Raw genomic sequence first — 13,354 nt, forward strand, 5'->3', positions numbered from 1 at the left:
GATGAGAAGGCACATCAATATTCCTTCCTTCCTATCAGGACTTATTCCTTCCTATCAGTACATGAATAGAGCACAGAAAGGAATTGGCAGCAACACCAGAGGAGCCAAACACCAACTACTGGTTGACAGGGCAGTCACCCAGGACTGTAAGACCAGAAGTACCAACCTGTACACTGCCTGGATTGACTACAAGAAAGCCTATGACTCGATGCCACACACATGGATACTGGAGTGCCTAGACCCGTATACGATCGACAGGACACTTAAAGCCTTCATCAATAATTCGATGGGGTTGTGGAAGACAACTCTGGAAGCCAACTCATAGCCAATTGCAGAAGTGAGCATCAAATGTGGTATTTACCAAGGAGATGCACTGTCCCCCCTGCTGTTCTGCATAGGCCTAAACCCCCTCAGCCAGATCATCACCAAGAGTGGCTTTGGATACCGATTCTGAAGTGGGACAACAATCAGCCACCTCCTCTACATGGATGACATCATGCTGTATGCCAAGAGTGAGCGTGACATTGACTCCCTCACTCACCTCACCAGGATATACAGCAATGACATTGGGATGTCATTCGGACTGCATAAGTGTGGATGGATGGTGTGCAGAAGAGGGTGTAAGATGCTGGCAGGGAAGGCATACATGGAGCGTCATAACCAGGTGGCTAGCATGGTACACAGGAACATCTGTACCAAGAATCTGGCTTGAGGTCCCAGGATCAAAGTGGAACACGCCTCCAAAGGTGATCCAGAACAACCAAGCCAAGATCCTGTGGGACTTCCAGTTCCAGACAGACAAACTCGTGATGGCAAACCAACCAGACATAGTGGTGGTAGACAAAGAACAGAAGACAGTTACAGTGGTGGATGTAGCGATCCCAAGTGACAGTAACATCAGGAAGAAAGAGCACGAGAAGCTGGAGGAATACCAGGGTCTCAAGGAGGAGTTGGAGAACATGTGGGGCATAAAGGCGAAAGTGGTCCCAGTAGTGATCGGGGCACTCGGAGCGGTAACTCCAAGCTGGAAGAATGGTTCCAGCAGATACCAGGAAGAACATCTGAGGTCTCTGTCCAGAAGAACGCACTTCTGGGAACAGCCAAGATCCTGCGCAGAACCCTCAAGCTCCCAGGCCTCTGGTAGAAGACCCGCCTGAGCTTGAAGGAGGCACAATACCGCCCCAGGCGGGGCGAGAAGGGGATTTTTTTTTTAAAATTTATTTTATATATGTATACACACACACACACACACACACACACACACACACACACATATATGTATACGATGCAGGGATTTGAGGGAACGGTATTTCAGTATTTCAGTATTGACAATAAAGTTGACTTGACTTCACTTGAAGTTGTTCTCTTGCCTCAGTGAAGTACTGGCAGGGTTTGAGGCACAGGATGCAGGACATGGGGGGAAATTCCCCCTCAGGTTGACAGCTGTTTTCCCATTATGCCCACAGCTGGGCGCCTCTCACTTGCCTACCATGCTCTCATATCCATGTCATGCCAAGCTCTTGCTAGCTAATAGGGGAGATGTGACGTAATTGACTTCATCAATTAGGAAACAGATGCCACGCATCTGCCTGGTATGGAGATGTCTGAATGAAAGTAAATAAAGGTTTTATATATTTGAAACAAAATACATCAGAACATATAGATAGACAAATCCTTTCAGCAAGGGGTATTCAACAGTGTAGTAATCAGTAGATGGTTTACTTTTCTCTCAGTCTTCCCACCCTGTGGCAGAGTGGTAAAAGCACCCATCCAAACTTGAATTACCCTCCACATGAGTTACTTCAGAGTGTGTATGTATTGTGTGCAAATAGTTTAACATTTGTCTCGAGCACAATGCACCATGTTTGTTAGCCCTAAATGTTTCACAGCAACAAAAAAGTCTGGTAATAACAGTAACAGTTGCTTGCATGGCATTGGCATCCAGGATGGCTGCTGGAGCTTGGGGGACCAGGAAATGGGAGGGTGGTGGTGGGTACAGTGTAGGAGACAACAGCTGGCTGACAGTCACAAATGAGTAAACAAAGTATGCGCGACTCAACCATTTATTATGGAATAAGTAGGCATTGTTGTTATTGTTATCAGCAGAGAGAAGAGGATGGGAGGTGTGTGTGTGTGTGTGGGGGGGGGGGGGGGGGGGGGGTTGCTCCGAGGCAAGAAACAAGACAGCAAAAACATCACCATACTCTGCAGTGTTTATACCTTGACAAACATGATGCACACATGAAAGTCACATATTCACGCACACACACATTAGGAGTGGGAGAGGAAGAGGATATACATCACAGGAGTTGAACCCTCCATTGCTTTCTTCTGTTTTCTGTCTTGTTAAGTATTATAAGTTGAAAGCCAGGGCAACTCGCTGAGTGCTTACAGATCAAACACTGCACTGTGTCATAGACATGTTAAGCACAGAACAAATTACTTTGTGTGTGGGGGGCATACGTGTGTGGGTGTGTACGTGTGTTTCTGTGCATGTAGATGGGATGGGGCATGAGGGGTAGTGCTTAAGTGAACTCCTGTACATGTAAAACCTCTTCAATAACAGTGTCAATTTTGTCTTAGTCTTAGTCCTATGTCAAATAAGGGGAGAATGGAGCCTTTTTTTCAAGATCTCATGACACACACACACACACACACACACACACACACAGACATACAATATATCTTATATATCTTCTTCAGTTAAATAGTTTTTCCTGTATTTGTTTAACTTATGAGATTTGTTTTCTATGATTACTACTACTACTACTACTACTACTACTACTAATAATAATAAGAGTAAGAAATCAGATTTTAGTTGCTACAAAAAAATTACCCCCTTCTGATTTGTTTCAGAGACCTGCAAGCTAAATTTGAAAATAGAACACATGGTAATAGAATTCAAACAAATTTGATTTGTTGTAGTACCATTCTGACAAATACATACAATGTCAATGCTGACAATATTCCTGATCCATCTGAAAGGAAAGCTAGGGCACACTAAATATAGTATGGTAATGGTAGAGGATGCTCGCTAAAACCCTTGCAGATGATCCAGAATGCGGCAGCTCGCCTGGCCATTGACACCAAAACTGGCCCGACCTTCCTGAACTCCCTCATTCAGGTTTATGCTCCCTCATGCTCACTATGCTCTGCCCAGGAATGGCGCTTGGTGTTGCCAACTCAAAAAGGTCCCAGGCCTCTAGCTAGACTTTTCTTCTGTGGTTCCCCGGTGGTGGAACGAGTTACCAAACTCCATTCGATCTGCAGAGTCCTTTAGGAAAAGTCTAAAGACCAAGCTCTTTACTGAACAGCTTCATTCTTAAAACAACAACAACAACAACAAAAAACTCTGTTCACTCTATGCACTCTATGCATTACTTCATAGCACCTAGCACCTGGAATAACTTCTTGGGTTTTGAGGTCAGAGGGCTGTAGAGCTGCATGCGCTCAGCTGTATAATAATGGATTTCGCAATCTGCTTTGAAGTAGATCCACCAGAGCCTCAATCCTCACACACACTGTAAAATACTCCTTTCATACAAAAACATATTGTAGATGTACACACTCTAGCCAGGTAAATATCTCTATTGCTCCAGTGTGAGGAAGTGGCAGCAGAATCAGTGTTTCTCCTAGGAAGAGCAATGTCATTTTCATCACTACCTTTCTGTCTTAACTCTTTCTTACTAAAAATTCTTGCATGCCACATATGCAACTCTGCTTTCTCCTTGCTCTGTCAGTATCTCTTTCTCCTTGGCAAACATTACTGACATCTGTCTTGCTAGAATGTTCTGTTCTCTCATTTCAGATCATAGTTCAGGGCTGTTCCTTCTCTCATCCCTGCTTCCAAACCCTTCCTCTTTCCCACACAGTCATATTCTTTGTTCTTGCTGTTCTGGGCTTTCACATGCACTGTCATTCAATGGGTATACTCCTAATGCCGCAATGAGAAAGTGTTCTTTGGCAATGGCAAGCCTACATTTGCACTGATGAGCACATATTCCTTTGCTGGTACTCCCACTCAGGGATCAGAGGAACCTGGTAAATTTGTCCTGGTGACATCAAGGCAACATCCTTGTAACGGGCTAGTGGAGGACCCAATTGCAGTACCGGCCGATTTACAGGGAATACGGGGAAACGGAAAACCGGAGCAACAATGTGCCGTACTGAGCAGAGAGCCAGCTCAGAGGGAGTTAGTGTGAGGAGAGCGGATCGAACGCGGAAATCACGGACAGATTTCGGCGTAGTTGAAACCACTCTTGGAGGAGGAATATGCTCTTTGAAACCACCTAGGCGGTAAGATCTGCACACCCACAGACACAGGGCTAGGACAGAAGGAGTAGTCCGGAACAGGCGAGGTCGGACACCGGAGATCAGTCTGGACAAGAACGCTGGAGAGTCTGGCATGGCGCAAAGACAATCTGGCAACTGGGAAAAATGACAGCGTGGCTTTAATACCCTCCTGATGACTCTCATTGGCTAGGTGTGCAGATAGGCAGGTATGGGGCGTGGCTGAAGAGCTGCAGCACAGGTAAGTGCTATGCTGGACTGTGACAATCCTTCGTGGAAATACATGGAAAATTGATTTTGGAAATGCATAGCAGCACTCGCAGAGGCACATCACTGACAAATAGGTAGATTCTGCATGAATGCATAGGAGAAGTGGGAGAAATAAGGTGTGGAGATCAGCATACTGAAGCATCATTGAGAGAGAGGAATTGAAGGAAAGAGAGAGTACAGCGATGGGAAAAACAAAAGCACAATTCAAAATTTTTTTTCTAAATGAAAGGCTCTGGTCTACTGAGTAAGAGATGTTTGCATTGGAGGTGATCTGACCGCTGAGGTGCTGCAGCCTCAGGCAAAGACCTGGGGAGGCTCCAGTTCCAGCCAGGTGTCCAACCTCCTCCTCAAAGCCATTCAACACGACATCGACTGCAGCAGCTGCTGACCACAGCCAGAATCAATGGTGCCAGATTCCTGCTGCAGAGGTGTTTAGCTCTGTGTTGTTTCTTTGTGATGTTTATTTAGTGAACGGTGAAACAAACTTCCAGGTTTGCCCCAGAGGAGTCAAATGATGGAGACGAGCTCACCCTACCGCAGCTGGGTTTGATTCAAATCTCCAGTTCAAGTGGTTCACTTTCACACATACATTTGCATTTTGTTCACACAAAAGAAAAAGCTAAATGCTGGAATTCTGATTGTTTCAGTCACTTATTCTATCACCTACCTCCAGTTCTGGTTAAAGTACATGTTTTTGTCATAAATCCAATTTGTCTGTCAAATTATAGATCCATCTGGTCCCTCTCCCTAACCCTAACCCTCTCCTCACCATCCGCTCAGTTTCCACAGGCTGTCGACATTACAGTGAAAAATAAAATAAATTAATAAAAAAGAACACAAAAATAAAAATAAAATAACAAGCATTGGCTACAGGGTTTGCAAAGAGCAACTTAAAGTCTGCTGACAAGGAGCTTCCAACCAAACCTGCCCTAAAAGTGCTGCTTGGTGTTTTTTGGGGGCAGAGGCTTGAGAAGAGCTTATTCAAATTCAAAGACTTGCATTTTCCAGGGTTCAACAAAGTATTGCCTCCCGGCTAATTTTGGACTTGGGAGCTATTTGTTTCATGCTGTCTCAGTTGGACTGTTTTAGCATTCTCCACATTAACGGGCCCATCATAAATCATGTGATATAACAAATGGACTTATCCTCTGCAGATAGTGCTGCTCCTTCCAACGCCCAGAACAAGAGAAGCAAAGGTCAAATGATCAGCCTTGGTATGCCCGTGTGCCTTTAATGATTGTGTCGAACCTTTGTGTTGGGCACGTGCCTCCTCAGCACATGTAGTGCTTGTTACATACAGAACAAAAAGATAAATTAATGAAAACTTCCTGCTGCTTCTTTGGCCTGTGCATAACCTAGTAGTGATGACAGAGCATAAATGTGGCCTCAATGTAGCTGTGTGCTAACACTGTTAAATTATGTACAGCTATGCCAAAGTCAGCACTCGCACTGCAATTAATTTAATTATAATAATTAAATTGAACAATAAAACTATAATCAAATCAAAAAGCATGCTGTAAATAAATGACACACAGTAACAATTGGATTTCATTCACGTGATCCATTGCAGCACCAAACGTATTTGGAATTTTTATACTTTCTATTGGATAGTCATTACTATTATTAGGACACTGACTTTATGCAGCTGATTTTCTGATTAGACATGACAATTTTCATGGCAACAAAAACAAAGTACTAGATGTTTTACTGTTCTATCGTTCTATCTATCTATCTATATAGTTTGCTAATTTTTTCATAGACTTAAAGTTGACTGAATGAGCATCAGTACAGTATGTAACTTTAAGATTCAATCTTTAGTCTGCTGTTGGTATGAACCTATTCGGGGCCAGCCAACAACCCAACATAGAGAGCAGCATTTGTTTGCTGACCCTCTCACTGCCACCTCACCACTCCAACAGAATAATGCAGCCAGAAGAGAAAAACACTATACCAAACTGTTTTATGGGCTGCTTTAAACACTCGTGGAGGACTTCATCCTCACCAGCTGTATCCTCTACATTGTGTCCCCAGACCTCCATGCTCAACATCCAAGTCATTTACTTAATTTCGATCCCCAGATTATGGCCAATTATTAGCACAGCCATAGGATGCAAAGTACAGAGTCAGCAAGAAATACAGTGCAAACAGTCATTTAGCATGCCGTCATAGGCACGGGAAGAGAACAACGAGGAGGTTAGAACAGAATGTGGGGATGGAGCCTCCCCAAACAGAATAGAACCACCACCACCATCATTTAATGATGGTGGTGGTGATGATGTGGGATGGAGCTAGTGGGATGAGATCATATTAAAATTGTTCAGCTAGCAAAATGCAAATGGAAGATACTCTACTATGTAGGTAACAAGTACCAGAAAATAAGAAGTTTGGGATTTTTGATAGATAGAACATGAGATCCTCTCTCTCTGTCCTTTGTAAATTTACAGAATTAATTTACTGTCCAGAATTTGGACTTAGACTTAGACTTAGACTGTTTCTTTATTGATCCCAGTTTGGGAAATTATTCAGTAGCAATTTAGACATACAGACAAACACAAAATATATACAACAGTTGTTTAAAAACAAATATAGAAACAAGAATAACAGCCGTTTGTTAAAAATATAACTAAACTAAATATATAAGTATAACTAAATATATAGTTATATAGTTATAGAATATGTATTATAATGTATACTAATTTTATATAATATTGTAATGATATAATAAAAATAGAATATAACTAAGTATTTATAGTAGTTTAAAAAACAACAGCAATAATAATAATAATTATTATAATAATTACTGTTCAGCTTTGAACTTACATGTGTAAATGAGGCCACTCATCAGCATTGTGACATTCTGGACCTGGTAATAACAACAGAGTTTAACATTGACAATGTTTCATTATTAGAATTAGCTGTTTCTGACCATCACTGTGTTTTTTGATGCCAACCTAATCTTAACAAAGAGTAAAATGGAATTCATGGTTCAAAAGAGATTCCTTGATGCAAGGCTGAAGGAAAGTTTGTTAATATTATGAGATCATTTGAGTCACACAGGTATGACTTCTTTTAAAATTACATGGTTGAACATTTCAGCAATGCCTTGTCATCTGCTTTAAATGCTGTTGCTCCACTAAAGGTTAAAAAGAGGTCAACTGAAAGGATCTCTCCACAGTTAAATAATATCAGTGTGTGTTAATGAGATTAAGAGAAACTGTCAAGTAGGTAAAAGAAATTGGAGGGAAACTGGGCTCACAGTTCACTATAATATATACAAAGAAGTCATGACTGTATATAACAAAGCAGTACGTCTAGCAAGAAAGGATTAGTTTTCCATGATTATTATGCTGGGAACTCTAGAATAATATTCGTCCCTATTGACCAGCTACTCAACACTGCCCCCACCCATCCAAAGCACTCTACATCAAATTGTAAAGAACTTGCATTGTTCTTAAATAAAAGATGAACCTAAATTAGAGCCAGCATTGCTCCTAATGTTTGCACAGATGAGCTAAACAAACCCTGCAGAAAAGATGTAACCATGGGCACAATCACGTGTATTGCATTAACTGAGCTCTGTAAAACTATTGGTAAAGAAACCAAACTTGATGTAAAGCACTCACCAACTACAGGCCAATCTCCAACCTTCCATTGATCAGTAGTTTAGGGGAAAAGATAGTTTCAGATCAAATTAACAGTACAGCATTTGATATGATTGCATGATATCTTAATCAATTGTCTTGAACACATGGTTGGTCTTTCTGACTGTGTGTATAAAGTAGTTTAAAACACATATCAAAGGGAGAAAGTTTTATGTGAATCAAGTGTCTGAGAAACATGACAACTGTTTTGGGGTTGCACAAGGGAGCTGCCTTGGTCCATTACTATTCTCACTAAACATGGTGCCACTTGATGATGTCATTAGTGAGCACACTGTATGTTTCCATAGTTAGGCAGATGACACATAACTGTACACCTCTGCTGAACCAAATGAAGCTGCAGCTATAGACTCCATAACTAATTATCCTTTGGCAGTAAATAAATGGATGACCAATCATTTCTTGAAGTTAAATGAGGAGATGGAATCCTTCTAATTGGCCCTCAAACAAAAAGTCTTGAAAAATCTGGGGAAATTAACTCCCTGGATTAAATTTTAGGTTACGAGTCTTGGTGTTATCCTAGATTCAGATTTAAGCTTCAAGTCCCACAACAACAAGGTGATGAAAACTAAGTCATGCCTTCAATCATCTTTTACTATACCTCTCTATTTTTTGGCCTCCTAAAAAAAAAAACAACACTGAGACACTTACGCCCATTCAAAACTCTGCAGTTTGGCTATTTAAGCTGCAGTAGGTAACTTGTATGAAAGTAATTTTTTGTCATATTTTCTAAAACTGTCCCTCTGCCCAGACAGCTTTTATTTAGTTAGAATATATTTACTAAGCATTGTAAAGTTGCACCCTGCACAGCACTAATCTCAATTATGCACATTCACACTGACAGCAAGAGTGGCTGGTGATTTGTCATGGGTGTGTCAGCAGTTGTAATTAACAGCAAGAGCTGTTGTTTTAGTTTCATCTATTCATTAATTCAACCTTTATTTAAACTATTAAGACATTTTTTTTTTTTTTGCTTTAACATATTATTATGAAATAAATGCTTATTGCACAATGTAATGGCTATAGATTGGTCCCCTATAAGCCTTGCTTTCACTATGAAATTTTGTTTGCCAGCAGGTATAATCTCCTGGGAAAATGAAGCCAGTCCAGCTGGCACCATTTCTATCTGCTCTTATCTCGCCATCATATTTTCAATGAATGAATGAAATCCTGCTTTTTCTCCTAATATTTCCATCTACTTCCCCCTCCACCCCAACGCCAACACCTGCTTTAGCTACCTGTTTGCCCAAAGCAACACTCAAACTATGTTATTACTCCATATGTCAATTTCACTTTCAGTGAACATGCTTCTTTGTTCTCTCTTTTTTCCAAGTAGTATTGATCATTTCTTCATGGAAGTTTGGAAACAAATGCAGTGTATCGTGTTTTTATTGGGCTCTGAGGAAAACAAAAAGCAATCCACTTGCCTTTCTGACGGTAGCAGCAACAATAATACCACAGTTGAAATTCTTAAAACAAAATAAAATGTAAATAAATAAATAAATAAAATGCAAATAAATAAATAAAATAATGAGGAAACAAACCAAAAGTTAAAAAACAGCTACATTCAATAGTTGTGTGTACAAAGGACTTAAACCAATGAATTTAACGATTTAACGTATCAAATAATGATTATGGGACCAATTTAATATGGAAAGAGTGTCTAATGGCATGTTGCCATTAAGGTCTTTATAAATGAGTGGAAACCAATGCCTATCATGTCTTTCTGTTTTGAGATACCCACCTGACCTTTTCATACAAGGTGCAATGATGAGTAAAATATCAGCCACCAGTAATGTATCCTAGGGCAGAGTGATGAAAGAGTGGAGGCAGAGGTGTGCTTATAGATAACATCACCATAATCCAGGACAGACAAGAATCAATTATCTGTTATAGGTTATAGGATTTCGGTAGGTATTTCAGTGAATGTGCAGCATTAACAAGGCAATACAGAACTGTATCATCCGCATAAAGATAGGTGTTACAATTTGTTAAAAGGACATAATATTGTTTATATACAGTGTGAACAAGACAGGACCCAATACTGGCCTTACTGTGCAGTGCACCACTAATGTTACAGCTTTGTTATAGTCTTTGTATTGTCTGAGCAAGCTAGCAGCTGGGTGCTACAGAATGTTGCCAAGCAAATGAATTCCTGCAGTTTGGCCATGTCTTTTTTAAACGCAGCTATATATATATTGTTACCTTCAGAGCATGTCTTTCAAGTACATGTACAAAATATTGCAGCAGCATGTTTGCACATATCATCTGGTGATGTGAATTAGGGCTCTTTTTAGTGAGCCAGGACATTTGGCTCAGCTCAGCAATGAGCCCTTCATTTGGTACTACTTATAACTTTTATAATTCAGGCAAATTTAGCCATTTATGTTTGGTATTTACCTTATGTTTGGGAAAAAAAAACACAAATAGCCTACAGTAAAAATTTTAAGCACTGTTACATGTATATTAAACATTTTATTAGTGTAATCCATCCAATAGTGATGTATATGGTAGTGTAGTAATGTAGTAGTGTATGTTAATGCAATATACAACAGTGCCTGGCTCTAAGTGTTATAAGCCTGGTAAGAAAACAGAACTCATCTCTCAGGTGTGAGCTCTGATCATTTAAAAGAGCTAGCTCATACAGCTGACTAGTGATGGGCACGGCAGTTCTTTTAGATGTACTGAATCTCGAGAATCAGTTCACTAGAAAGATTCGTTCAAAAGATTCGTTCACCGAATCACCGAATCATTCAGTGCTTGGCAGGAGGAGCCTGCGACTCCTGAATTGATATACGGCTGAACGGTTCAGGTTTCAGTTCAGTTCACAGCTTCCAGGACCGGGAGACGAGAGTGTTGTGACTGTGTTGCTTTGACAAACACATTTGTAAATATAAAACTCGTTTATAAATCATGATGTTTTAAGTGTCCTGTGGTATGCTATTTAACTGGTCTACTCGGCAAATTGGGCTCAGTGAGTGATCCGTTCACTGAACGTATACCCCACAGTACATTCAGTGAAGGATTCACACTGAATATGCACCGTTCCCTCGCAAATTGTCGCAATGAGATGATCAGACAGTCACGCATTTTCTCAAACTGCGGGTTTTATACACTACTTGTTACATGCTGTGTCCTACTGTACGTGAGTTGTTGCGGTGGCAAATTTAGCAGAGTTTAAAAAAAAGTTAGTTTTCTCCAAGGTACACTTGAACATAACACACCCCTATCTCCCTCCGTCGCTCCTGCCTAGTGCCTGCTACAGCCGGTGAGTCTCACTCTCTTCTCATTACTGCCAGCCTAACGTTTTAAGTTTGTTTATCTGGAAACTAAATCTGTTAAAACAACGGGGAACAACGGTCGCCATGAAAGTGTATCCCTCAGAGGAAAATGATTCAGGAGAGTGTAGTTCACTGAGTGATTCATGCGTCGGTGACGCGGCACAGTCGGCGCGCGCGGTCCCTCCCTCAAGTGTTTCGTTCATTTCTCAGTTCAGTTGAACTGTCAGCAGCGCCGGTGTTGTGTCCTCAAGTGATTCGTTCCTTTCTCAGTTCAGTTGAACTGTCAGCAGCGCCACCTGCTGACAGTTCACTTTCTCAGTTCACTTTCTCAGTTCAGTTGAACTGTCAAGTGATTCGTTCGCTTCTCAGTTCAGTTGAACTGTCAGCAGCGCCGCCTGCTGACAGTTCACTTTCTCAGTTCACTTTCTCAGTTCAGTTGAACTGCTGACAGTTCAACTGAACTGAGAAACGAACGCATCACTTGAGGAAGTGATTCAGTTCAGTACGTTCACTTAAAAGATTCGTTCTTTTGAACGAATCGTTCGCGAACGAGACAACACTACAGCTGACTCATTTGCTACCAATGCATCATTAATACCGAAGAAGTTTCACATAGCAACAAAACTAATGCTAGCTGAACTAGTGCTGCAGTACAAACAAAGAAAAAAGGAACATGAAAAAACAGCTACTTACATCAAATCTACTTGAGGCTTTCCCTTCACACAGGTTCTCTTGACTGTCTTTCAATGTTACAAAATTAGTCCAACATCCATCTATCTTAGTTAGCACTAGTATAAACACACAAAAAGCAACAGGAGAAAACAGTTATTGACACAAAACCTTGTACTTTCCGTGTTTGGTTGGTTTTGAAGCTTAACATCCAAACAGATTAGCTCTCCAATATGCTAGTGCCATGTTACAGCTTAACCTACAAAAAAAATAGTAACATAACATTAAACATGGCAAAAGTTATAGCTTCCATGTTTGAAGTTGGGTCACAGACAAGCAGTATTGATCCATCTTTGAGCTTGTACCATTATTGGCCCTCACTGACACAGTAGTCCAGTGGATTAATGTTAAAATGCACACACAGTTTGCAGTCGTTATGAGGACATTTCTGCCATATATCACTCAAAAATAAAGCTAATCCACTGGGTCTTGACATCCTCAGGTGGTAGCAGTAGATGAAGACTTATGTGTTAGTTCTTGCAGCCAACAACAGAGTAGCTTGTGTGCTGTGCTCTTAGCTTTGTACTAGCCCTCAAAGTAATCTGACGTAAAATGGTTAGTCACGGGTAACCAAGAGTTTACCATACCCTGTGAGGACAATTCTGTCACATCGCCATCAAAAATAAAATAAATCCACTTTGTCTATCCTCAGATGGTTAGAGTGGGTGATGACTTTTTTGTAGCCAACAACAGATAAATTGTCTGTTTCGCTTATAGTGTTACCTTCTGCAACTTCATATAACAAGAGTAGACAGCAAAGTGGATGGAACAGTCATCTCGGTGGAGGATGGTCATGGAGCTGAGGTGGTGGTGTGTTACATAGTGACGTAGTCAAGTAATGGAAAAAAGGCTGGACTACTGACAAGTCTTTTCAGGCATTTCAGGAACAGTGTCCCGTGTGGGACAGAATAGTTCCCTTTGGCTTGGAATTTGTAACTTTGCAGTTTTACATGCACAAAAAGCTACATAATACACTAAAGAGCCCAGCACAACATTTCCTTTTGCCAAAAGCAGATTGGTGTGGATTCAACACAGAATTTCTTTCAGTGTCAGCTTTGGGATCAATGTGGCAATCCTTCAGTCACAAGATGTTAAGTGTACTAGAATATCATGCTCAAGTTAAAA

The sequence above is a fragment of the Chaetodon auriga genome, chromosome 20 (genome assembly GCF_051107435.1).
Source record: "Chaetodon auriga isolate fChaAug3 chromosome 20, fChaAug3.hap1, whole genome shotgun sequence".
Lineage (NCBI taxonomy): Eukaryota > Metazoa > Chordata > Actinopteri > Chaetodontiformes > Chaetodontidae > Chaetodon > Chaetodon auriga.